Below are 23,088 nucleotides of genomic sequence, written 5' to 3' on the forward strand. Positions count from 1 at the left end.
AATAGTGTGTGGTAGTATCTCGTTGTAGCTTTAATTTTCGTTTTCCTAATCACTAATGATGTTAAGCATCTTTTCATGTGCTTATTTGCCATTCGTATATCTTCTTTGGTGATGTGTCTGTTTAAATCTTTGGCTTATTTTTTTTTAATTGAGTTTTGAGAATTTTTACATATTCTGGCAACAAGTCCTTTGTTACATAAGTATTTGGCAAAAATTTTCTCTCAGCTTACGCTTTGTCTTTTATTTCTTAAGTGTCTTTTGATGAGCAAATGCTTTTAATTTTGATGAAATCCAATTAGCAATAATTTTTTATGGTTCATGTTTTTGTGTTCTACCTAAGAAATTTTTGCCTCACCCGAGGTCACAAAGATTTTCTCTTATGTTTTCCTCTAGAAGCTTTACAGTTTTAGCTTTTACATTTAGATCTCCAACCCATTTTGGATTTATTAATTTTGATATATGGCGTGAGGCAGGAGTTGATTCATTTTTTCTATATGAATGGTGGCTCCAGCACCGCTTTTTGCAAACACTAAGCTTTCCGCCATGGAATTGCCTTGGTACTTTGTCAGAAATCAATTGACCATACATGCATGTGTCTACTGCTGTACTCTCTTCTGTTCTGTTGATCTATCTGTTCATCCTGTGCCCATATCATCTGTCTTAATTGCCCAATTGCTGTTATAAGCCTCCAGTAAGTCATGAAATGAGGTAGTGTAAGGCCTCCAACTTTGTTCTTTTTCAAAATTATTTTGGCCATTCTAGGTCTTTTGCATTTCTATACACATTTTGGCTTCTATACATATCAGCTTGTCAATTTCTACAAAACAGTGCTTGCTGGGATTTTTATTAGGATTGAGTTGACTCTACAGAACAATCTGGGGAGAAGAGACATCTTAACACTGAGTCTTCTGATCTATTAGCATGGTGTTTCTCTCCATGTATTTAGGTCTTTGTTAGTTTCTCTCACCAATGTTTGGTAGTTTTCAGTATACAGGTCTTGAACATATTTTGTTAAATTTATCCCTACCTACTGCATGTTTTTAAAATGCTATTGTAAATGGCATTTTAAAGATTTCAATTTACAATTGTTTGTTGCTAGTATATAGAATTACAATAGAGTTTTTCATATGGAGGCCTTTTGTCAGTTTTATCGAGATACAATTAACATATAACATTGTATTAGTTTAAGGTGTACAACATAATTTGATATATGTATATATTGATTTGTGTATGTTGATATATGTGTATATTGATTTAATATATGTATATATTGCAAAATGATTATCACAAGCTTAGTTAATATCCATCATCTCACATAGCTACGGTTTTTTTTCTTGTGATGAGAACTTTTAAGATTTACTCTCTTCACAACTTTCATATATATATAAAACAATATTGTTAACTATAATTAACATGCTGTACGTTCCATCCCCAGGACTTACTTATCTTATAACTGCAAGTTGGCACCTTTTGACCACGTTCACCCACTTTCCCCGCTCCCCATCCTCTACCTCTGGCAATCACCAATCTGTTCTCTTAATCTATGAATTCAGATTTTTAGATTCCACATGTAAGTGAGGTCATACTTACTTATTATTTCATGATTCTACAAGCGTGTGCTAGGATGACCACCATCCCAGCTTGTCTGAGGCTATCCTGATTTTAGCAATGAAAGTCCTACATTTGGTAAACTCTTCCCTGGGATGAGACAACTCCCAGTTTTCAGGGATGGGTACAGAAGGTTAGGAGAAAGGTACAAAACTCAAAGCTGACCCCAAAAAGAGGGGCTGAAAACAGCACTGGTTTTAGTGCCAGATGGACACAGCACTTTCCCTAGTTTCTGTTGCCAAGGATGACAACCATGATTTGCAGTTCACGACACAGTAATGGATCATCCATCATTACACCACTCCTATGATGCAACTTAAGTGCACTGTCATCTGGAGCATGAACATCCACGCGGCCTGTGGATTAACTGTTGTGTTTTGTATCAAGACAGTGCTAGTTTAATTTTTAACATGGTGAATATTGTGACCCTGTTTTTTAAGAGTTCAGATAATGAGAATGACTACAATTCCAGTGCCAGCATAAACCAGACATCGTGGTCATTTAGAAGGCTAAATGACTGTGTTATTTTAATGACAGCTGGAATAACACATACACTGGGTTAGGACAGTAAATAATCAAAAAGAGCATACTGCACAATATGCAGGAAAGAATCTGGGACTGGGCATGGTGGAGAGAGGAATATGAAAGCACACGTAGAAACTGATTCTCATGAGTCCCCAGTGAGACAGGCAAGTGCTTCTAAATTAATCAAAAGGATTTTTTTTGGTCTCCCTGAAAGACACCAATTCTCAGTTGAAAACAGTAGCCACCGAGTTCGCCTGTGCATACCACATGAACGAACATATCGCTCCTTTGACTGTTCTCTGAAACTGAGTGAAATTACGTTTCCTCACTCAGAGGCTGTACCTGACATATCCTAGGGGTGAACAAAAGACGACATGTTGGTCACAGATGTGTTGGCCCGTTACAGTGTGGAGCTGATTCTGTCAGATTGTGCCAACAACTACACTTTCTACAGTGTACCACATGCTGAGTCAACTTGTGGCCATAAAACAATGTCTGCCTACCACTCAAGGACTTTGATTGGAAAAATGGAGTTTTAAATTATCTTCCTGATTTCTGCAAAGATTTTAATGAAACTTCAGAAAAAATAAAAGAATGTAGATATCTGAACACAAAGGAGACTTTGCTCATCTGACTGCACAGCTGGCAGAGAGTGTATGTGTAAAGTTTTGCAAATTCTGTTCAGTCTGTGAACTCTAACCAAAGAAAATGAAAAGATCTTACCTGCTGATGCCCTGCACACCTGTACACCACACGGCTCACGGTGTGTGGTTTCCTTCCTGCGGTATTGAGGCTTGCATTGTGACAGGTTCGGTTACTTCTGTTTTCTCCAAACATGCAAAAGCGCTTTATGAGATGTTTGACCTTCTGGAGATGAAAGGAGCTAGTCTCCTTTCGGTGGGTGCCCGCGGGATGACTGCCGTTGCTGCCAGTCGTAGAAGAGATGTGAACAAGCCAGCCTGCCATAAAATCACATTTGCCAAGTGTGGGACAAGAAGAATGTCCCTCTCTAATTTGGAAATATATTGAGAATGAGAACGGAGCGAAGGATTGTAGTCAAACAGAAATTTATAAACTTTTCCTTCAGAACTGTTCGATGATCTGCGAAGAGGCCAGAAGGATCCTAAAAAAGGGTGAACTGACTGCACCTGAGTTGTTCAATGTTATGTGTAGTAGTGACAAAAACTCACATAACGGAAAATGGCTGGGAGAAATAAAGCAAAATATCACTAAAAAAGGACAACCAATTTAAACACAACTCTCTCATTTCTTTACTAAAACTGGGACTTATTTGTAATCCAACTTTAATTTCACAAGTTCAAATGTCTCTGTGCTTTAAAACCATTTTCCCTGAGAGAGAGGTTTAACTTATGACATCCAGTGTGCTTTGAAATGTTTTAAAAGGATGGACATTTTAGACGTGGATATCCTACATGCCAAGTTTATGGATGGGAAGGAGCCATCTGACAAACAGCTGGCCTACCAAACCAGCCTGTAGATACAAAGTAGATGAACACCTTTGGTGAGCTGGAAACTAATCCCTACAAGTATAAAAACTTGCTGTGTTAGTAAGATGCTAAGTCTCCCAGGCCTGGACGATTCTATTGAGATGCCATCACATGGGACTGACAGCGGGAACCAGTGTAATGTGGGCCTAGTGGGAGCAGAGCTGCAAGTGAAAGCCTTTTACGTTTGACCACATTCAGTTTGCTCAGTCCGTAAAAGTGTTTCCTAAAGCTGCAGGTGACGAAACAGAAAGAGGTGAAAATAGCCTCTGTATCACAGAAGAGAAATGTCATGGTTGCTTTTTATTAAATGTTGGTAACATCTGTTTAGTCCCGTTGTATTTACATTCTTTTAAAAAGTCTTACAAGTATGTTTCTATTTTTTAAAAAAAACCTTATTTTTGTAGAGCAGTTTTAGGTTCACAGCAAAATGGAGGGGAAGGTACAGAGATTTCCCACATACTTCCTGCCGCCACACTGTAGTGTCCCCAGTTATCAACATCTCCCACCACAGTGGTACACTTGTTATAATCCCCAAGTCCATAGTTGACCTTAGGGTTCGCTCTTAGTATTGTATATTCTGTGGGCTTGGACAGCTGTATAATGACTTGTACCCATCATTACGGTATCATACAGAGCATCTCCACTGCCTAAAATCATCTGTGCTTTCCCTATTCATCCCTACTGCCCCCCCCCCCCCCCCCCCCCAGCAACCTCTGGCAACTGCTGATCTTTTTGCTGTCTCCATGGTTCTGCCATTTCCAGAATGACATATAATTGGAATCACGCAGTATCATACACCCTTTTACATGGAGGTATCTTAATACAAAATTTGAGTAGCCAATAATGAGTTAAAATAAATTGCTGTATCAGAGGACAGAAAAACACTCCAAAGCTATTTTTATATTTTTCACACATATTATTTGTTTAATTAGTCTATTTATTCTTGCCATTGTTACTAATCTTGTGTTTAAATAATAGCATTTATGTAACAGAAAACTAAATACTACAGAATATATAATTTCAAATAAACACCTTTTTCATATTTTAATATGTGTAATTCTAATATATATGATTTCAAATCAACTGTTTTTTCACATTTCTACGTTAAAGTAACACACGCATACGTATAATTATTTTTACATATTATACTATTATGGTGTAAGACGTGTGTAACTATTTTTTGCATATTACACTATGAGTGGGTTTGGGATCTGGTATGGCTGTGTCCCAGGCTGGATCTCTAAAGTCGGTCCCCCGAATGCGTGTTCTCCCCCCTCCTCTGCCGCGGCTTGTTTAAGCCCCGACAGGCGGAGCCCACTAAGAGCCGATGGCCGCACTCAAGGGGCTCACAGTCTGATGCTGAAGTCAGACGCAAAACAGGCAGGCGGAGAGCAACGGCGAAGGTGCGAAGACGGAGGCTCCCCCGGCTCCCTCTGGGCCAGTCCTCCCCCAGCGCCGAGGAGGCCCTCTGGGCAGGCTTCGTGGAGGAGGCCAGCCTGGCCGGACCGCTGGGCGAAGGCGGCGGGGGTGGCGGTGCTTGGAGTTCCAGGAGGGGCGTGCGAAGAGGGGGCCACACCGGCCCCTGGGCCTGGCCTCTCCCGGCAGGGGACCGGCCCCACGGGCCCGTGCAGACGGGGCTCCCTCCTGGGCCCTCCCTGCGTCCCGGGCCGCCGGCCTCCGGGGTCCAGCCTCCCGCGAGGCCGCCGCGCCGCTCCCACGGCTCCGCGGAGGTCCCGGCCGGCGGGGCTGCTCCCGCGGCGGCGGTGCGCCCAGGTTCCCGCCTCGCCGTGCCCCCTGCCCCGCTGCCGCCCCCGCCGCGATCCCCCACCCCCGCTCCCGCCCCCGCCGCGACCCCCCGCCCCCGCTCCCGCCCCCGCCGCGAACCCCCGCCCCTGCTCCTGCCCCGCTCCCGCCCCCGCCGCGACCCCCCGCCCCCGCTCCTGCCTCGCTGCCCCCGCCGCCGCGCCCCCCTCCCCGCTCCCGCCGCGACTCCCGCCCCCGCCTCCGCCCCCGCCGCGCCCCCCTCCCCGCTCCGGCTCCCGCAGCGCCCCCGCCCGGCACCGCCCCCGCCGGCGTCTGCTGGCCGCGCGCCTCCCGCTGAGTCAGCCGGTGAGTCAGCGCCGCCGCGCCGGCCGCCGCGGGAGCGGGAGGGAGAGGAGCGGGAGGGGCCGGGGAGGAAGGGCAACTTCCAAAGCAGGGTTTGCGCCCTGTGGCCTGCAGGCCACATCCAGCACGACTTACGGTTTTGTTCAGCCCAGGAACTAAGAGTGGTTTTTACATTTTTTGATGGTTGAAAAATATTAGAAGATGAATATTTTGTAACAAATGGAAACTGTATGAAATTCAAATTTCAGTGTCCACGGAAAGTTTTACTGGAACAGCAAGCTCCTTTGTTGCCTAGGTCCGCGGCTGCTTTGCACAACGACAGCAGAGTCGAGCCATTGTGAGAGACGGTATGGCCCCCAAACCTAAACCGCCTACCGTCTGTCCCCTTCAGAAGGTTTGCTGCTGCCCTCCGCAGGGTGCCCTGGCCCCGGCTGCTACGGAGGCAGCTCTGCCTGTGCAGAGCACGTGCTGGGGTGGGCTTCCCACCCTGAGGAGCCCTTCCAGGCCCTCTCAGCTACCCCAGGGTTTGTCAACTGGCAAGACAGCCCTTCTCACCAGCGCCCTCTGTGGGGCTGACCTTGCTGGGCTCTGGGGCAGGGCGCTCCCGGCTGCAGCCTGGGGACCCAGGTTTGTCTCATACTGTCTCTGGGAGCCCTACGGTGTGTGGTGTGGCTGGGTCCCCATGGGGCACATGCTCCCAGCTGAGGGCTTGTTGCTCCTGGTTACTCGCTAACCGGCCAGTCCTCACACAGAGTCTCAAGGAGCTCTGGCCTGCACACGTGTTGCCTGGTGACTCCCAGGAACGTGACATGCCCCATCGTCTGCCGCCTGGGGTAAAGTGTCTTGGTGATCCAGGTTCCAGCCTTATGATAGTTGTGGTTTAAGGCAGTGTTTTTCAAACTTTTTAAAAAAACCTCAACCTTCAGTAAGAAACACATTTTACACGGCAACAATGTTTCACCAAACTATCCACCCCTATTATACCTGATGGACTCTTGCCATTGTCTATGCCATTTCTGTTTTTTAAAAGTGATGATCATGAAACACTAAATTGATTTTGTGACCTACTAACAGGTTGCAACCTATCAGTAGGTCATCCAGACGTGCCTGTTTCTTCTTTTCTTCACTACAAAGCACAGCGGCAGGAAAGGGCCTCCTTCACTTCTTGCCAGGGGCTTCCTGCCTCTCAGTCCCGGTGACTCCACTTGACTTCCTCTGACCTAAGACAGAGCCCCCAACCTCAATGAGCGATAAATACACGGACCTGTGTGTTTGTCCCTGGTGTGCATGAATCCTGTTAACTGTGATTACCTGGGGTGGGGGAGGGGAGGAAGCGGGGGTCCGAAGAGTACTGACTTTTCACTGTACTTTGGTGCTGTTTGAATTTTGTGGCATATAAATGACTTTAAAATGTTTGTTTAAAAACATTTCAAGCCTACAAAAAAGTGTCAGGAACAAATGCAACAGTCCGGTACCCACTCATGCTCCTGCCCCTTCTCTCCCCCAGACTCTCCAACCAGCCTCGGCACCTCCCCCTGGGAGTGGATGAGGCCTCAGAATTCTTAAGATTCCAGGCAGCCCTGACAACTGGTCATGTCAAAACTTGGGTTGAAAATTATAGACTGTCCCCTCCTGACACTGTCTACCAGCACCCAGTCTTTTTATTTTGAAAATCTAGACTTACAAAAAAGTTGCTAATCTAGCACCCTTCACTCATACTGCCCCAGTGTTATGTGGTATAACCGCAGTCCAAGGATCGAAGGCAGGAAATTAACAAGGATAGAATACTATTAACTCATCTACTGACCTATTTCAATTTTGCCAAATGTCCCCCTAACATCCTGTTTCTGGTCCAGGATCCCATTCAGAATCCCACACGGCATTTAGTTGTCACATCTTCGTCTCCTCCAATCTGGGGTGGTTTCTTGGTGTTTCCTTATCACTGCCACACTTTGGCCAGTTATTTTGGAGGACATTCCCCACTTTGGGTTTGTCTGATGTGTTTTCGTTACTAGATTGAGGTTGTGCATTTTGGGCAAGAATACCGCGGAAGCGATGCTGTGCCCTGCTGAGGTAGTGTTGATGTGTCTGGTTACTGGTCATGGTGCCGTGAACCTCTTAGAGTGGGATCTCCCTGAAGTTTCTCCACTGTAAAGTTACTATTTTCTTTTGTAGTTAATAAACATCCTGTGGGGAGATGCTTTATGACATGTAAATATCCTGTTTCTTATACTTTTCCCCGCTCATTTTACCATCCATCAATAATTCCTGCTTGCAACAATTCTTACTGTGTTTTTTAATCAAATGATGATTTTTCTATTTCCATTGTTCTTTCTGCATTTATTAATTGGAATTCTACTGTAAAAAAGAGCGCTCTCTTTCCCCCACTTATTTATTCCATTATCTTTATATCTGTATGAACTCTTGGATATGTATTTCATTCTATAGATTACAATCCATTATTATTACTTATTTGTTTTTGCGCAGATTGTACCAGGTTTGGCTACTGGGAGTCCGTGTGTCCTTTGCGTGCCCCCATCATCCTTTGAGCACTTCCTTACTGTCTAGCACAAGATGTTCCAGGCTCCTCTGGTACTTTCCCTGCACCAGCCCTGGAATCAACTGTTTCTGTAGAAGCCCTGGTTTGTTTCATTAGAGAATGGTATTTAGAAAGGAAGATATAGGCACAGTCAGATTGAGCTTGATAAAATGAAAATGCAGAACTGGGCTGGCCTTGGGGCAGCTCCGGAAGGCACAGGGCAAGCTGTGCATGGCTGGGGGAGGGGGTCTAGGCAGGGAGGGCAGGCTGGCTGCCCCATGTCCGGCTGGGAGCACTGTGAGGTGCGGCCTCCATGCACATACAGGGTGGGTTCAGAGCAGTACTGTCCCTCGTCCCTCGGTGCCCTGGGCTCCACACACAGCTTGCCTCCGGGGTGTGTGCCTGGGCCTCGAGTTGGGAGGGAGAGGACGACGTATTTTCTCCCTTGCATCAGTACTGTGTGATTTTTTTTTTTAAACCATAAGTGTCTATTTTAAAGATAGTAAAGATCTACTTTGCTATTTTTTTCTTTAACAAAATCTATATTTATTGTTTCCTTTTCTCAAACCGAAAGACAACATGGATGGACTGTTGCAGTGGAGTTCACCCACCCCAAATGGGTCTTTGCATGGGGGTCCAGCTGCACTCCAGTTTCGAATGATGAAGGCCTTGGGAGCGCCAGAGGGAGAGGCGCTTTCAAACTCTCCTGATTGTCACCTACAGTAAAAAAATGTATTTTACAACATGTCCTAGCATACAGACTCATATTCAACTTGAACAAAATTTCACAACACAATATTCATTCTTGTTATGTGTGACACTTTCTATTTTCTATTACCCGCTAGTTTGATTTCACAACATACTAATGAACGCAGCAGGACCTGCAGTTAGAAAAACACCCCTCTGGGCCAACCTCTTATTGTGTGAACAGGGAAAGTGAGGCCCTCAGAAGGGGAGTGAGAGCCCAAAATGCTGGGGCTTTTCAGGATGTGTTGACATATGACCTTTAAAACAGTGCTGCATTTTTATAGTTATTGGGGAGAAGTAGGTCTGAATAGTAAGAGTAGATTTTTAAAAAGTCTCAAAAGCTGGATGAAATTTGGCTAAAGGTCTTGAGCCAGAGATTTCTGCCCTTATTCAGCAGCCCCAAATTCCTGATGTTGGAAGGCCTTGGCTGTTTAAAATGCAGTAAGTGTCTCGTCCTTCATCTGTCATTTACCATTACCCAGCAGATACTCACAGATGGTGCCGGGCAGAAGGAGGCCTGCAAGATGGAGGTGTGAGGGCCTGGCCCTCAGAGTGCTTTCATCTGCCAGGGGCAGATGTACAAGCCGCCATGGAGGACCCTGCCGTTACAGAGATGTACAGGCTGGGAGTGGGGGTACTGAGAGGAGCCTGGGGGTCTAGGTCTGGCAGGATGGGAGTGTAATCCTAGGAAAGTCATCTTGCTGAGCCCCAGTTTCCTCCCCTGTCAGATGGGGAAGGTACGACCTGCCTCCCTGAGTGGCAGTGAGGCTGGGGAGGGCCTCCGCGCCTCAGGAGAGCCTGGCGGGGAGGCCTGCAGGAGGAGGAGAGGGGGAGGCATCCTGCAAGGCCTGCAGGCCTGGAGGACCCCAGGGGCTCCTGAGCTGGGTCTGCCTGAGGACTTGGGGCCTGGAGAGCAGGGAGCCATGAGGATGACAAGGAGGGGCTGGAGGCGCACAGGCCCCAGGATGGAGCCTTGTCTGCCTGGCCACACAACAGTTTAAACTTCACCCCATGGGCAGTGGGAGCCACTGAAGTGCTCTCAGAAGGGGAGTGACATGGCCAGGTTTGTATCCTTTCCACTGACTCCAACAGGACAGTCCTGTGGCCTTAAGGAAACTGGCAGTCAAAATCTGACACCGCACAGCGCTTGGGAGATACCCTGTGAGGTGACTCAGGCAGTGAAAAGGGAAGCTGGGGTCTCCAGGGAGCGCCGGAAGCGACAGCGGGAGCAGGCAGGCTGAGGCATGAAGGTGGCCGGCCAGGCGCTGACGGCAGGCCGAATTCCCCCCCGCCCCCCACCCCGGGCTCCGTCCTCGTCCTCGAGGGGCGCCCTGCAGAACCACAATCCCCGCACCCCTCAGGTGGGCCATGCGCTTGAGCACATGAGGTGGGGTGTCAGCGTGAAAAGACATCCGCGGGTGTGTACCAACAGACCCGGGTTCCAGGTATAAATTAGGTGACTTTAGCAAAGTTAGTTAACTTTGCCCCGAACTACAGTCTCCTCACTGTCAAATGGGGGGAGGGGGTGAGAAGGAAGGAGTTAATCTTTAAAGGCTGTTGTAAGCCCCCAATAAGGAGTCACTCTTAATGTGATCTCATATTCTCCTTTTACAGATGAGGAGACTGAGGTCAGAGAGGTTAAGTGACTCACCCAAAGCTACACAGCGGGCAGAAACAGGAGCCCAGTGGTGGTGTGACTCTCTGTGGCCCATGTTCCTTTGGGAGGGTGGCGCTGCGGCAGGCAGCGATCCCCCGGCAAGGCGAGCCACGGCCCACACCCAGCCTGAAGCTACATGTGCCTGTGAACCTAGTCCCAGGGGCCAGAGTGCGCAGCGATGAGTCACCCCAGCCCGCTCCCACATGGAGACCCTCCTCCCCAGCCCGCACGCAGGCTGAGACCCGGTTGCCAAGCAATAAGACACAACATGCATAAATACAATGCCATCCCTTGCTGGACCGCGGCGCAGGGCGCTTGTGCTGCGGTCTTTTCCTTGCTTCTCCCCTCCGCTCCTCAGCCTTCCCTCCAGCTTCCCCTGGGACAGAAGGTTTGATCTTCAGGCGAAGCGCTTCCAGACCCGAGTGAATGCGGACTGCAGTGTGGACTCGAGGGTGGCTGTGGAGTCTGCCTGGGCGATGAATGGGACAAGGCTGCGCCGAGCGGGCGGCAGGAGTGTGGGCTGCAGACAGGGTGGAACGTCACCATTCCGGGTGGGTGGGCGCGCCGAGTGGGGGCATGACTTCAGAGCTGGCCTTGGAGGACGGAGGAAGGCTCCTGCCATGGGAGCACGTGCCCACTGCCCAGGGACGGGAGGAGCTCCTGCTGCTTTGGGAACCTCAGGATGGCGACAGGATCCCGTGGCACCTCTCCTTGAGCCTGCACACCTCGCTTACCTGTGAGTCGGTTTAGCTGCACAACGCCCTGAGGGCGGCTGCCGGAGTGGGCCTCCGCTTGCACACGGGGGGGCTCATGCACCCACTGCGCGCAGGGTAACAACCGTTCGTTTAGGACTCCTCTCCTGCTCAGGCACCGGACCTGGGGCTGCATATCTATCATCCCGTTAACCCTCACAAGGACATTGTATTATTTTTTCCTCAGCAATAAAATTCACCAAATTTTACGTGTACAATTTGATGAGTTTTGACAAAAGTATACAATCTTGCAACCACCGTTGCAATGTTCGTGACATAGAATGTTGCCATCACCCCTCTGTAGACAGTCCCTTACCCTTGGCTCCTGGCAACTACTCACCACGAGTTTTACCTTTTCGAGGCTTTCATGTAAATGGGATCATATAATACGTTAGTTTTCTTGTCTGGCTTCTTTCGCTTAGCATAATGCTTTTGAAATTCATTCATGTTATCATTGGTTTGTTCCTTTCTTTGCTAATTAGTTGATGAATATTTGGGTTGTTTTCCAGTTTGGGGCTATTATGAAAAAAGCAGCTATGAGGTACAAGTCTTTGTGTGGACATGTGTTTTCATTTCTCTTGAGGAAATACCTAGGAGTGGAATTGTTGGTTCATTCAATAGGTATTATCATCATCTCCATTTTATAGATGAAAGATCGAAGCTCAGAGAGGTTAAACAGCTTGCCTGAGCTCACACAGCTTGGCAGAAATTCAAAGCCAAGTCTGACCTCTATGCCAGGTGGTCACCCAGAGGAAATATTTGAGTACATTTTTGAGTTGAAAGTACTCCTTTGGTCAGTAATTACTATAGTACTGTGTACATCGGCTGAATTCAGCTGTGTTCGGGTTGACAGCTTGCATAAATAGACTGACACTGAGCACAAGCTGCTGAGCACAGCATGTGCACAGGGACAGAGGTCACTCTTTGAGGGCATTTCAGCAGTGACTTCAGGAAGCTTAAGGGGCGGGGCTGCAGGGTTCTCATTTGTTTTGTTTTGTTTTGTAAAGGTGGTGTTAGCAAGGTTTCCCCACTGTAAGGTACCATTTTCCCTGTGTAACGAGTAACTCGAGAGGAGAGACTTGCAGAGTATGCATAGTAGTCTCCCCTTATCCACGATGGATGCATTCCAAGACCCCCAGGGGATGCCTGAAACCGTGGATAGTGCTGAACCCTATATGTACTATGTTTTTTCCTATATATACATACCTATGATAAAGGTTGATTTGCAAATTAGGCACAGTAAGAGATTAACAACAATAACTAATAATAAAATAGAACAATTATAACAATATATTGTTATAAAATTTACCACAGATCTTAGCAACCTCAGCATACGATGTTCTTTCCTTAAGTTGAGAACTTTTACCTTTTCACTGAAAGAAAGCACTTTTTTTTTCCAGGTTTTTTTTTAATTGAGTTGATAGGTTACAATCTTGTGAAATTTCAATTGTACATTAACGTTTGTCAGTCATGTTGTAGGTGCACCACTTCACCCTTTGTGCCCACCCCCTACCCCACCTTTCCCCTGGTATCCACTAAACTGTTCTTGGTCCATAGTTTTAAATTCCTCATATGAGTGGAGTCATACACAGATTATCTTTCTCTTGCTGACTTATTTCACTTAACATAATTCTCTCAAGGTCCATCCATGTTATTGCAAATGGAATGATTTTGTTCTGTTTTGCAGCTGAGTAGTATTCCATTGTATATATGTACCACATCTTCTTTATCCATTCGTCTGTTGATGGGCACTTAGGTTGCTTCCAGGTCTTGGCTATTGTAAACAGTGCTGCAATAAACATTGGGGTGCACAGGACTTTTGGGATTGCTGACTTCAGGCTCTTTGGATAAATACCCAGTAGTGGGATGGCTGGATCGTATGGTAGTTCTATTTTTAGTTTTTTGAGGAATCTCCATACTGTTTTCCATAGTGGCTGCACCAGTTTGCATTCCCACCAGCAGTGTATGAGGGTTCCTTTTTCTCCGTAACCTCTCCAACATTTGTTGCTATTAGTTTTAGATATTTTTGTCATTCTAACGGGTGTAAGGTGATATCTTAGTGTAGTTTTGATTTGCATTTCCCTGATGATCAGCGATGATGAGCATCTTTTCATGTGCCTATTGGCCATCAGTATATCTTCTTTGGAGAAATGTCTGTTCATGTCTCCAGCCCATTTTTTGATTGGGTTGTTTGATGTTTTGTGATTGAGTTGCGAGAGTTCTTTATATATTAAGGATATTAAGCCTTTGTCAGATATATGACTTGCAAATATTTTTTCCCAGTTAGTGGGTTGTTTTTTTGCTTCAATCCTGTTTTCATTTGCCTTGAAGAAGCTCTTTAATCTGATGAAGTCCCATTTGTTTATTCTTTCTATTGTTTCCCTTCTCTGAGAAGGCATGGTGTCCGAAAAGATCCTTTTAATACTGATGTCAAAGAGTGTACTGCCTACGTTTTCTTCCAGAAGCCTTATGGTTTCAGGTCTCACCTTTAGGTCTCTGATCCATTTTGAGTTTATTTTGGTGAGTGGTGAAAAAGAATGGTCAATTTTCATTCTTTTACATGTGGCTTTCCAGTTTTCCCAGCACCATTTGTTGAAAAGACTTTCTTTTCTCCATTGTATGCCCTCAGCTCCTTTGTCAAAGATAAGCTGTCCATAGATGTGTGGTTTTATTTCTGGGCTTTCAATTTTGTTCCATTGATCTGTGCACTTGTTTTTGTACCAGTACCATGCTGTTTTGATTACTGTAGCTTTGTAGTATGTTTTGAAGTCAGGGATTGTGATGCCTCCCGTTTTGTTCTTTTTTCTCAGGATTGCTTTAGAAATTCGGGGTCTTTTGTTGCCCCATATGAATTTTAGGATTCTTTGTTCTAATTCTGTAAAGAATGTCATTGGGATTCTGATTGGGATGGCGTTGAATCTGTAGATTGCTTTAGGTAGAATGGACATTTTAACTATGTTTATTCTTCCAATCCATGTACATGGAATGTCTAAAAGAAAGCACTTTATGGCTTCTCTTTGGCATATCCAAATTGCCAGCATCACTACTCTTGTGCTTTGGGGGTGGTATTAAGTAAAATATGGGTTACTTGAACAGAAGCACTGCGATACCGAGACAGTTGATCTGATAACTGAGATGGATACTAAGTGACTAGCAGACAGGTAGCACATACAGCGTGGATCCACTGGACGAAGGGGTGAATCATGTCGGGTTGGGATGGGGTGAGATTTCATCGTGCTACTCAGCACAGCTTGCACTTTAAAATTTATGAATTGTTTATTTGTGGAATTTTCCATTTAATATTTTCAGATCACAGTTGGCCACGGTAACTGAAACCCGAGAAAGTGAAACTGCGGATAAGGGGGCTACTGCTTCCTGTTCCTCATCAAGCTTTCACCCACTGGTGTGAATATGCATTTTGAATTTCCCAACTCCACCATTCCTTTTTCATTTGCTAGCTGGCATTCTTCCGTCAGGAAGAGCTTTCCCTTCTTCCTCATGTATGCTTCTATCAGTATACTTCCTGAGTTATTTTATTATATGGGATATAATCCACTGCTACCATTGTTTTAATGTTCAACACGTCCCTGATTTGGCCAGAGGCAGTCCCTTTAGGCTGACTCCTGTGTCCTTTTAACATGCCCCCGTGACTTTCTGAGCACTTCCTTACTCAGTGTAAGATGGTCCAGGCTCTTGTACTTCTGCACCAGCCCTGGTCTCTTTCAGTGGAGAATGGCAGTCAGAAACCAAGACTGGGGCTCTAGATATACTCGTAGTTCCTGGGCTGTCTGACTCCGAGGCCCCCTCAGGCTACAGGGTTTGAAGGCAGCAGGTTAGGTGAAAGGCAAGGGCATGAGACCGGACTTGTAAGGAAGGGCTTAGGAAAACCTCGCCTCGGCCCGGAAGGGAAGCTTTAATAAGCGCTGGGTTCACTGGGTGGGTGAACCTAGACTAGGCCAACCAGGCAGCGCAGTTTCTCGGCTCAGAAATATCTCTACAAACCTGATACATTTATAAACCTCCTGGGGGGGGGTCACATCTTTGAGCTCTTCTTGCTTTGGTGTGAATTACTTCTGGGGAAGAGGACGTGAGAGGCTGGTTTGCAAGGATGGCGGTGGAGGGTCAGGGAGAGTAGGGGCAGGCGTGGCAGGGGAAAAGCGGTCTCAGGGGCTCCAGATGGCAGATTCTCTCCCACTGCAACAGAAAACTGCACAGATTTCTCCTGGCACAGACCCTGCGCTGTGCCGAAGCCTAACTGGCCAGCTGGCTCATAAAGAGCCTCATCATCCGAGTGAACTCCAGGGATGGTGACTCACATGGGGCCACGATCTCAGAGTTGGTCTCCCTGAAAATAACTGTGCCTTCTGGTGGTGTTCGGGCACCCTCCGTTCTGAAGGACCTGCTGGCTCCACCGCTGACTAGGGGAGGGGCAGCGCTGGGCCTCTTGTGGGCACGGTGGGGGGACAAGTGCTATCTGTCTCTAATGGCTTTCACATGGCTTATCCTATCGGTGCTCACTGCAATCCTGGGGCAGAATGCCTTTTTTTTTTTCTGTCTTCCAGATGAGGACGCTGAGTGAGCCAGGCTGAGAAGAGAGACACTGGCCTCTGCTAACTTTAGTGTTCTTCCTGGTTCAGCCTGGCCATGGCAAGGTGGCTGCTGATTTGAGGGCACAGGCCTCACTGTCTGAGACGGTGTGAGCAGCCTCTGCTGTGTGAAGGGGCCACGGGGTCAGTAGCACTGCTGCCTCGCAGAACACTGAAGCTGGCCCTGCCAGCTTCCGCCAGGGCAGGCATGATGGAGAACCAGGCCTTCAGATGAAGAAAGGACGCCAACCCTTGTGACTTGACTTGTAGGAACCAGCTGCAGAAGGAGCTACATGACACTGGGTTGAGGAGTATGATGAGCCTTAAGGATGAAGATCACTAACTCTTTACCCGTCTCTGCTGGTGTCAGCCCACTGGATGGCGCCCTGAGGGGCTTAGGGTCCTGCAAACCAGCTCTGAGACGAGGCTGGGAGGGCTTGGAGTGAAGGAAGCCAGTGGTTTCAAGAATGACAAGGCTGAACCTGAAGGGTAGAGCACCTGGGGTGCTGGGAGAGGTGGGAGACGCACAAGGCAGGGAGTGGTGGCGTAGGCATTTGGCCACCAGGGAGAGGCTCTGGGACAGAGCATTAGGGAGAGACCGTGAGACATCGGGCAGCAGGGAGGGCTGGCCAGATGGACCCCTGTGCAGGGCCGCTCCATGAGGTGTCCCAGGAGCCTGGTGACAGCAACCCAATCTTTCTCTGCCACTTTTTCCTCATATGCAAATAAAAATAATCCCACTGACCTACTTCTCAGGATGTTTGTGAAAGATAACTAATAAAACATGGTAAATTAAAGAGAGAGGAAGAGACAGAAGGAAAAAAGGGAAGAGGAAGAGAATAAGAAGACAATATAAACAGGAGAAAAGGAAGAAAAGATTATTCTCGTTTTGCTGTCAAGACACAGAAATCAGAAGCTAGGAGCGGACTATGACGGGGATGCTGCAGTGGCGGAGACCGCCAGGAGGGCCCAAGCAAACGGCCAACTTCTAAAAAACAGGTTATTACTGTTAACAATTTGATGTTTTAAAAGCATATCTTTTACTATAAGTCTTAGAATGCACTAATTCAGATAACCCATATGATTTAAGCACGTGTGGGTCTTTTTCCAAAATAGGAAGTTCTCCCCCAACAGCAATCTATAATCTTCCTTTTGCATTGTATCATGGAAGTGAGCAGAATCAGCTCCTGCTGGGACAAGGGCTAAGGAAATGAGAAGGGGCCATTCCTCCCCTGCATGCGTCGCACTTCTCAGAGTGAAGTGAGCATTGCTATCCCACGTGGGCTTGCTCATTCTCCCTCAAACACTAAGGCAAAAGGAAATCTCTCTACTGTGTTCCCCAGCAGCCAAGAAGCCGTCATTAGCTCTATATCCCTTTTGTGAACATCTTTCATTAAAAAGAAATTAGAATAAAGTTAAAATTTTAAGTATAGATACAAGCTACTCAAATTTATGTTTGTAAGTATGAGGGAAGATAAAGCAAAACAACTTATGCTGTGTAAGTGAAAAAAGCAGGATACACAATTGCATGTAGAGGATGATCACAACTATTGAATATCTAAAAATAAAAAACACCAGTACAACAAAGATCCACACAGACAGAAAAGACTGGATGGCAACAGAGCTACAGAAGGAAGGAGGGATGTTGTTCTTGTGTTTTCCACATTTTCTAATATTAATATGTATAATACAATGAGAATATGTAACAAACAATTTAAAAAAATATACGTACTAGCGACTGATAAACGAAAGAATTAGAGATGATCAAGATCATAGAAGATTCAAGACAATCCTCTGTTAGAAATCTATTCATATGGCCTCTTTCCATGCTCAGAAAACTTCTGAGGCAATTCCAAACAGCAGAAATCCCAGAAATGCCTTTTCTTTGGTTGCGGAAGCACTGTGGACTTTTTATCAGAGGACTTACCTTATTAATGTTTTGTTTTTTGAAACAGCAAAGTGAGTTTCCACCCCACCACCTTGGGGATAACAATAACAGACTTTCCACAGGTCCTTGTACAGCACATGGAATGCCTAAGAGGTCCCGCTCCAGCTCCCCAAGTCCTGACTCCATGCATTTCTCAGGGCAGAGGCTGTTGGCTGCTTCACAACAGCCATCCACCCCTCAGCTCCCTCATAACCTGACCTGGATTTCTGTCCAGACATGGCCTGGTAGTGTGCCCAGCCCCGGGGCAAATTTCCTCTGGGCTGAACCCATCACGGTAACGCTGATCCTTCGCAGGCACAGGCATGTGGCCCAGCTCCAGCCAATGTGATGCTATTAGGAGTAGGTTTAGCTACCAGTGACACTTAGCCCTCTCTCATGTGAAAGTACAGAAGAAAGTGGTCCAGACGGGGAAGGGGGTTCTGCTTCCAGCTCCACCATTCCTGTGTGGCCCCCTGTCCTCACTCTTCAAGATGGCCTGTAGGTGTTTCAGGATGGAGGAAAGGATGAAGACAGAGGCGCAAAAGCAGTGGTCCCTTGAGCAAGGGTCTCTCAAGGAAGGTTCTTCGACTGACACCTCCACTGACACTCCCTTTGCCAGTGCTTGGTCACATAGCCCCATTTAGCTGCAAGGGAGGCTGGGAAATGAACTCTATTATGGGGGACCTATATGCTCAGCTAACATTTGATTACTGTGGAAAGAGAAAAATGAACTTGGGGGCACCAGTAGCAGACTTGGCTGCAAAATCAAAAGGGGAGGTCTTCTGGGAGGCTGATGTGAGATTGTCCTCAAGGAAAAGAGAATCCCAAGCACACCTAGCCTCAGACTTTGGTTTCTAATGTCATCCTCCAATAAAAGGAAACAGGGTCCCGTGGAGAAGTGGCTGATTCTAGGATTCGGGCAGGAAATATTCAAGACGAATCTGGTATCTGATGATGCCAGAAAGTAAGGAAGTGCTCAAAAAATTTTAAAAAATTAAAACCCCACAATGATGGGGGTATGTCAAAGGGTCACAGGAATCAATGGAAGGAGCTCCTAATGGCCAAACCTGGAAAAATTTGAGCAAGAAAATAAATAATGTAGTGTTGGATTACAACCCAAACTATAAAACCAATATCTGAGTTGATATTAATTTAAATAAATAATGGCATAAGTAATTGAACAAGAGACAAATTTCCCATGCAGAAGAATTCCAAGGAATTTCTTAGATCCCCTACAGAGTATCTGCAGTGGAGCATAACTCCTTGGGTGCGAGCACAGTGACTGTGCAAAGAGTAGAGTACGGAAAGGGGGAAAGGGAGGGGAGCAACCTGACAAACGATACCTCAAAAGGCAATCGAGGTCAACTTCGACAGTCATAATTCATGTTGACAGTATGTACCTTTGGTAGGCTGTGGTGACAATGACACTTTACCCCTGTGATCTTCATCCCCAAAACCTATAACCCCAGTCTAATCATGAGAAAAATATCAGACAAACCACAGTGGAGGAATAGTCTACAAGATACCTGACAGTGCTCCTCACAAATGTCAAGGTCATCAAAAACAAGGGAAGTCCCAGCAAGAGGCGCATAAGGAGATATGAGGACTAACTGTAATGTGGGGTCCTGGATGGGATCCTGGGACAGAAACAGGACATTAGGTAAAAACTAAGGAAATCTGAATAAAGTATGGACTTGAGGTAATAGTAACATATCAGTATTGGTTAATTGTGACAAACGTACCATACTAATGTAAGATATTAATAGTAGGGGAAATTGGATGTGGGGTGTATGGGAACTCTCTGTACCACTGTCTGAATTTTTCTGTAAGTCTAAAACTGTTCATTAAAAGTTTATTACAGAGAGAGAGAGAGAGAGAGAGAGAGAGAGAGAGAGAGAGTGAATCCTTCTCCTTCCTGTGTGGGAGGTCATATTTTGGAGCTGAGGTATCTTCTGACTGCAGAGATGACCATTCACAGCTCTCAACACCTCTGGACCCATCTATTGGAGTTTTGTTATGTGAGAAAATACACTTTAGTGTTTAAGCCGTTTTGGGTGAGGTGTCCCGTTCCTTGCAGCTGAAGGCATCCCAACTGACAGTGCTCCTAGCCCTTTCACAGCCACTGCTGGGCTCCGGACTTCATCTCCTCACTCAAGGTTTTCAGCCTGCTTCCACACTCTTCCTTCCAGATCTCCTGGTTGCTCTCTTCCTTCTCTGGCTTTGCCCCCTCCCGGCATCCCTCCCAATACCCTGAAGCTAGCAACTCTTGCTATTCCCAGGACAGGGCATGTTTTCCTACGCTTCCAAACTGTGCACACTTGCTTCCTCCTGCCTGCAGTGCCCGCTCCTCCATCCTCATTTCTCTCAGCAAATCACTAGCCCTGACTGAAGTTTCCGCTGACCGTGTGTGGTAGGCGGAAGAGCCCTGCCTGCTGCTAGACATGGCCTGCATAGCCCTGGGTACTGGGAATGCAGTGAGTTGCACTCCTGTGATTAGGTTATATTGTACAACACAGTTGACTTGAAGATGATCTGAGTGGGCCTGATTTAATCATATGAACTCTTTAAAGGCAGAGAGCTTTGTTCTGGCTGGGAGCAGAAGAGGAAGTTAGACAGAGATTCATGTGTGAGGGGTATCTGATGTGCAAGAAATTCTCTGTTGTTGGCTTTGAGGAATGCCGGAAGGCTCTAGAAGCTGACAGCAGGCCCTGGCTGACTGCCTGCAAGGAAATGGGGACCTCAACCCTACAACCACAAGGAACTGAATTCTGCCAACAAGAATGGGGCTGGAAGCAGACCTTTCCCAGGCCTCCAAATGAGAACCCAGCCCAGCTGCCAGCTTGACTGCAGCCTTGTGATATCGAATAGAGAACCCAGCCATGTTGCTGTGCAAACTTCTGACCTGTGAGCTAACAGATAGGAGTTGTTTTAAGCCACCGCGTCTGTAGAAGTCTGTTATGCAGCATTAGAAAATTAACAAACCATACCTCCTCTCTAAGTCCTCCCTCATTCCTTGAGCACACCTGTGACATCTTCCTCTCTGCTGCTGTGGCACCTCATACACATCCCTGCTGCAGGACAAGTCACTTGGTATTATAATGATCCACTTACCAGTCTGCCCTCCTCACAAGATTCTGAGTTCCGGGGAGGTGATGGGGTCTACCACTTTATCATTGCAATCCCAGGCACAGAGTAGGAAGGCAAAACATATCTGTTGAATGAAGGCTTCATCAAGAAAGAGAAAAATCCCAAGGTCACTAATTTGTAATCATATATACTGAAATAACCAAGGATGCTAGAGATTTAATGTGTAAGCAAGAGGAAAGGTCACCAATGTAAAAAGCGAATGGAGGAAAAAAAAGACAATATTATTACTATACCTGTGGGTGTTTCTAAGGAACCAGCATGAATGAAGTCCCTGGTATGGTAGGTGAGCGAAGGAAGGGAAGGAGTGAGCAGAGCTATGAAGAAAAATCCATCTCTATATTACCTAGTAAACAAGCATTTATTGAATGCCTGCTATGTGGTCAGGCCAGGAACTGTGAAAACCAATCCCTCCCTCAAGGATATTGAGGTTCTCCTTTCTGTGGCATACCAGACTTAGAACATTAGAACCCAAAGGAATCTTAAAGAGCTTGATTTTAGGGGCCAGCCCTGTGGCCAAGTGATTAGGTTCCAGTGCTCCACTTCGGCAGCCCAGGGTTTCGAAGGTTTGGATCCTGGGCACAGACATGGCACCGCTCATCAGGCCATGCTGAGGCGGCATCCCACATGGCAAAGCCAGAAGGACCTACAACTAGAATGTACAGCTATGTACTGGGGGGCTTTGGGGAGAAGAAGAAAAAAAGACCTTGATTTTATGTGTATATAAACTTAAACATCTTCCACTTTTTAAACTGGTGGGAGCAAACTGATTTTCTATTTAGCTCTCTATTTTTGTGGTCCTTCGGTATTGGCCCTTTTTCGTGTTGGCTGCCTAATTCTTTGCAGAGCAGATGAACTGTTATTTATCAGCTCAGCCTGATGGTCACTCGGGCTGTTTTTAGGCTTTAACCACTACAAACACCTGTCAATGAACATCTTCCTTCCGGCACCTTTGACATCTCTGCTAATGGGTCTGCAATAAAAATTCCAGGAAAGGGACCCAGGTCTTTTGTTATTACACGACACTCTCTCCCTCAGTTCCTGCCCCACGGATGCCAGCTTCCCTGACCCGCTAGGGCACCTCAGTTAGGGCAGTTGCTTACCTTTGGGCCCGGTGGGTGCCGCTTCCATCTCTCGCATTTCAACTGTTGTGGTCTGGAACAGGCAGGCAGGGAGTGGGATCCATAAAATGTACCAAGAAACCAAGCAGCCATTGAATGAGAGAAAAAATGGTACGGGAAGTTCTAAGGGGTATTGACGGAAAGAGGAGATGGGGCGGGAAAGACGCTTTCTGGATAAGAGTAGGACTGGTTAAAGGCAATCGCAATGCAGGTTAGTCACAACACGGAGGACCTCCAACGCGAGCGCGACGAGCTCGTACTTTATCCTGTGGGCGACGGGGGCCGAAGGAAGGATTCCGTGGAAGAGAATCGGGTTTTAGACTCTGCCCTAGATCCGGGGGTGGAGTGTGAACTCCCCTCCCTGGGCCGAGGTTTCCAAATCGGCTAAACTGGGAAAGTAAGACCTGCTGGGCCCACCTAGAATGGAGGTAAGAACTAAACAGAGAACACCTGTAAAGCTCAGAAGGCCAATCTCCAGGCAGGAGGTTTACGCTTCGGTGACAAGCCGACAATAATTTCAATGTCCTTTAGAAAAGAAATTCTGAAACGAGATCCACAAATTAAGAGGCAGATGGCTTTTCGCCTGCAAACGCCTTGCCACGGGCTCGGAGTGGGCCGTAGCCACCCCTTGCTCGCCGCTCGGCATCTGGACGCCCCACGGGACACCCTTCGGAAGACCTGCTCGGAGCCTCGGCGCCGAAGACTGCCGCAGACGCTGGAGGATCACGGTGCGCGTGCGCGTGAGCGGCGCAGGGGCCCGGAGCCGGCTGCGCGGAGCCAAGGGCGGGGCCGGCCAGGGGCTGAGCCCGCGCTGGGAATCCCCGCACCACCGAGCTGGCGCGGCGACCGAAGCGCAAGGGCGCAGCCA

At 47.0% G+C, this 23,088-nt stretch overlaps 3 long non-coding RNA genes across 3 annotated transcripts; 2 read left to right on the forward strand and 1 right to left on the reverse strand.

Annotated features, from left to right (window-relative positions):
- The first annotated feature begins 5,655 nt into the window (after positions 1–5,655).
- LOC111768865 (uncharacterized) lies at positions 5,656–9,031 on the forward strand. The gene is made up of 4 exons (XR_011428676.1): positions 5,656–5,750; positions 5,996–6,094; positions 8,235–8,339; positions 8,861–9,031. It is a non-coding gene; the product is annotated as an uncharacterized lncRNA (long non-coding RNA).
- Positions 8,808–23,042, reverse strand: LOC111768864 (uncharacterized). Its single transcript, XR_011428675.1, has 3 exons — positions 22,203–23,042; positions 21,067–21,180; positions 8,808–9,003 (listed from the first exon to the last, which is right to left on the reverse strand). It is a non-coding gene; the product is annotated as an uncharacterized lncRNA (long non-coding RNA).
- Positions 10,984–16,852, forward strand: LOC138918843 (uncharacterized). The gene is made up of 2 exons (XR_011428677.1): positions 10,984–11,426; positions 16,005–16,852. It is a non-coding gene; the product is annotated as an uncharacterized lncRNA (long non-coding RNA).
- Positions 23,043–23,088: the final 46 nt, after the last annotated feature.

The sequence above is a fragment of the Equus caballus genome, chromosome 18 (assembly GCF_041296265.1).
Source record: "Equus caballus isolate H_3958 breed thoroughbred chromosome 18, TB-T2T, whole genome shotgun sequence".
Taxonomy (NCBI): Eukaryota; Metazoa; Chordata; class Mammalia; order Perissodactyla; family Equidae; genus Equus; species Equus caballus.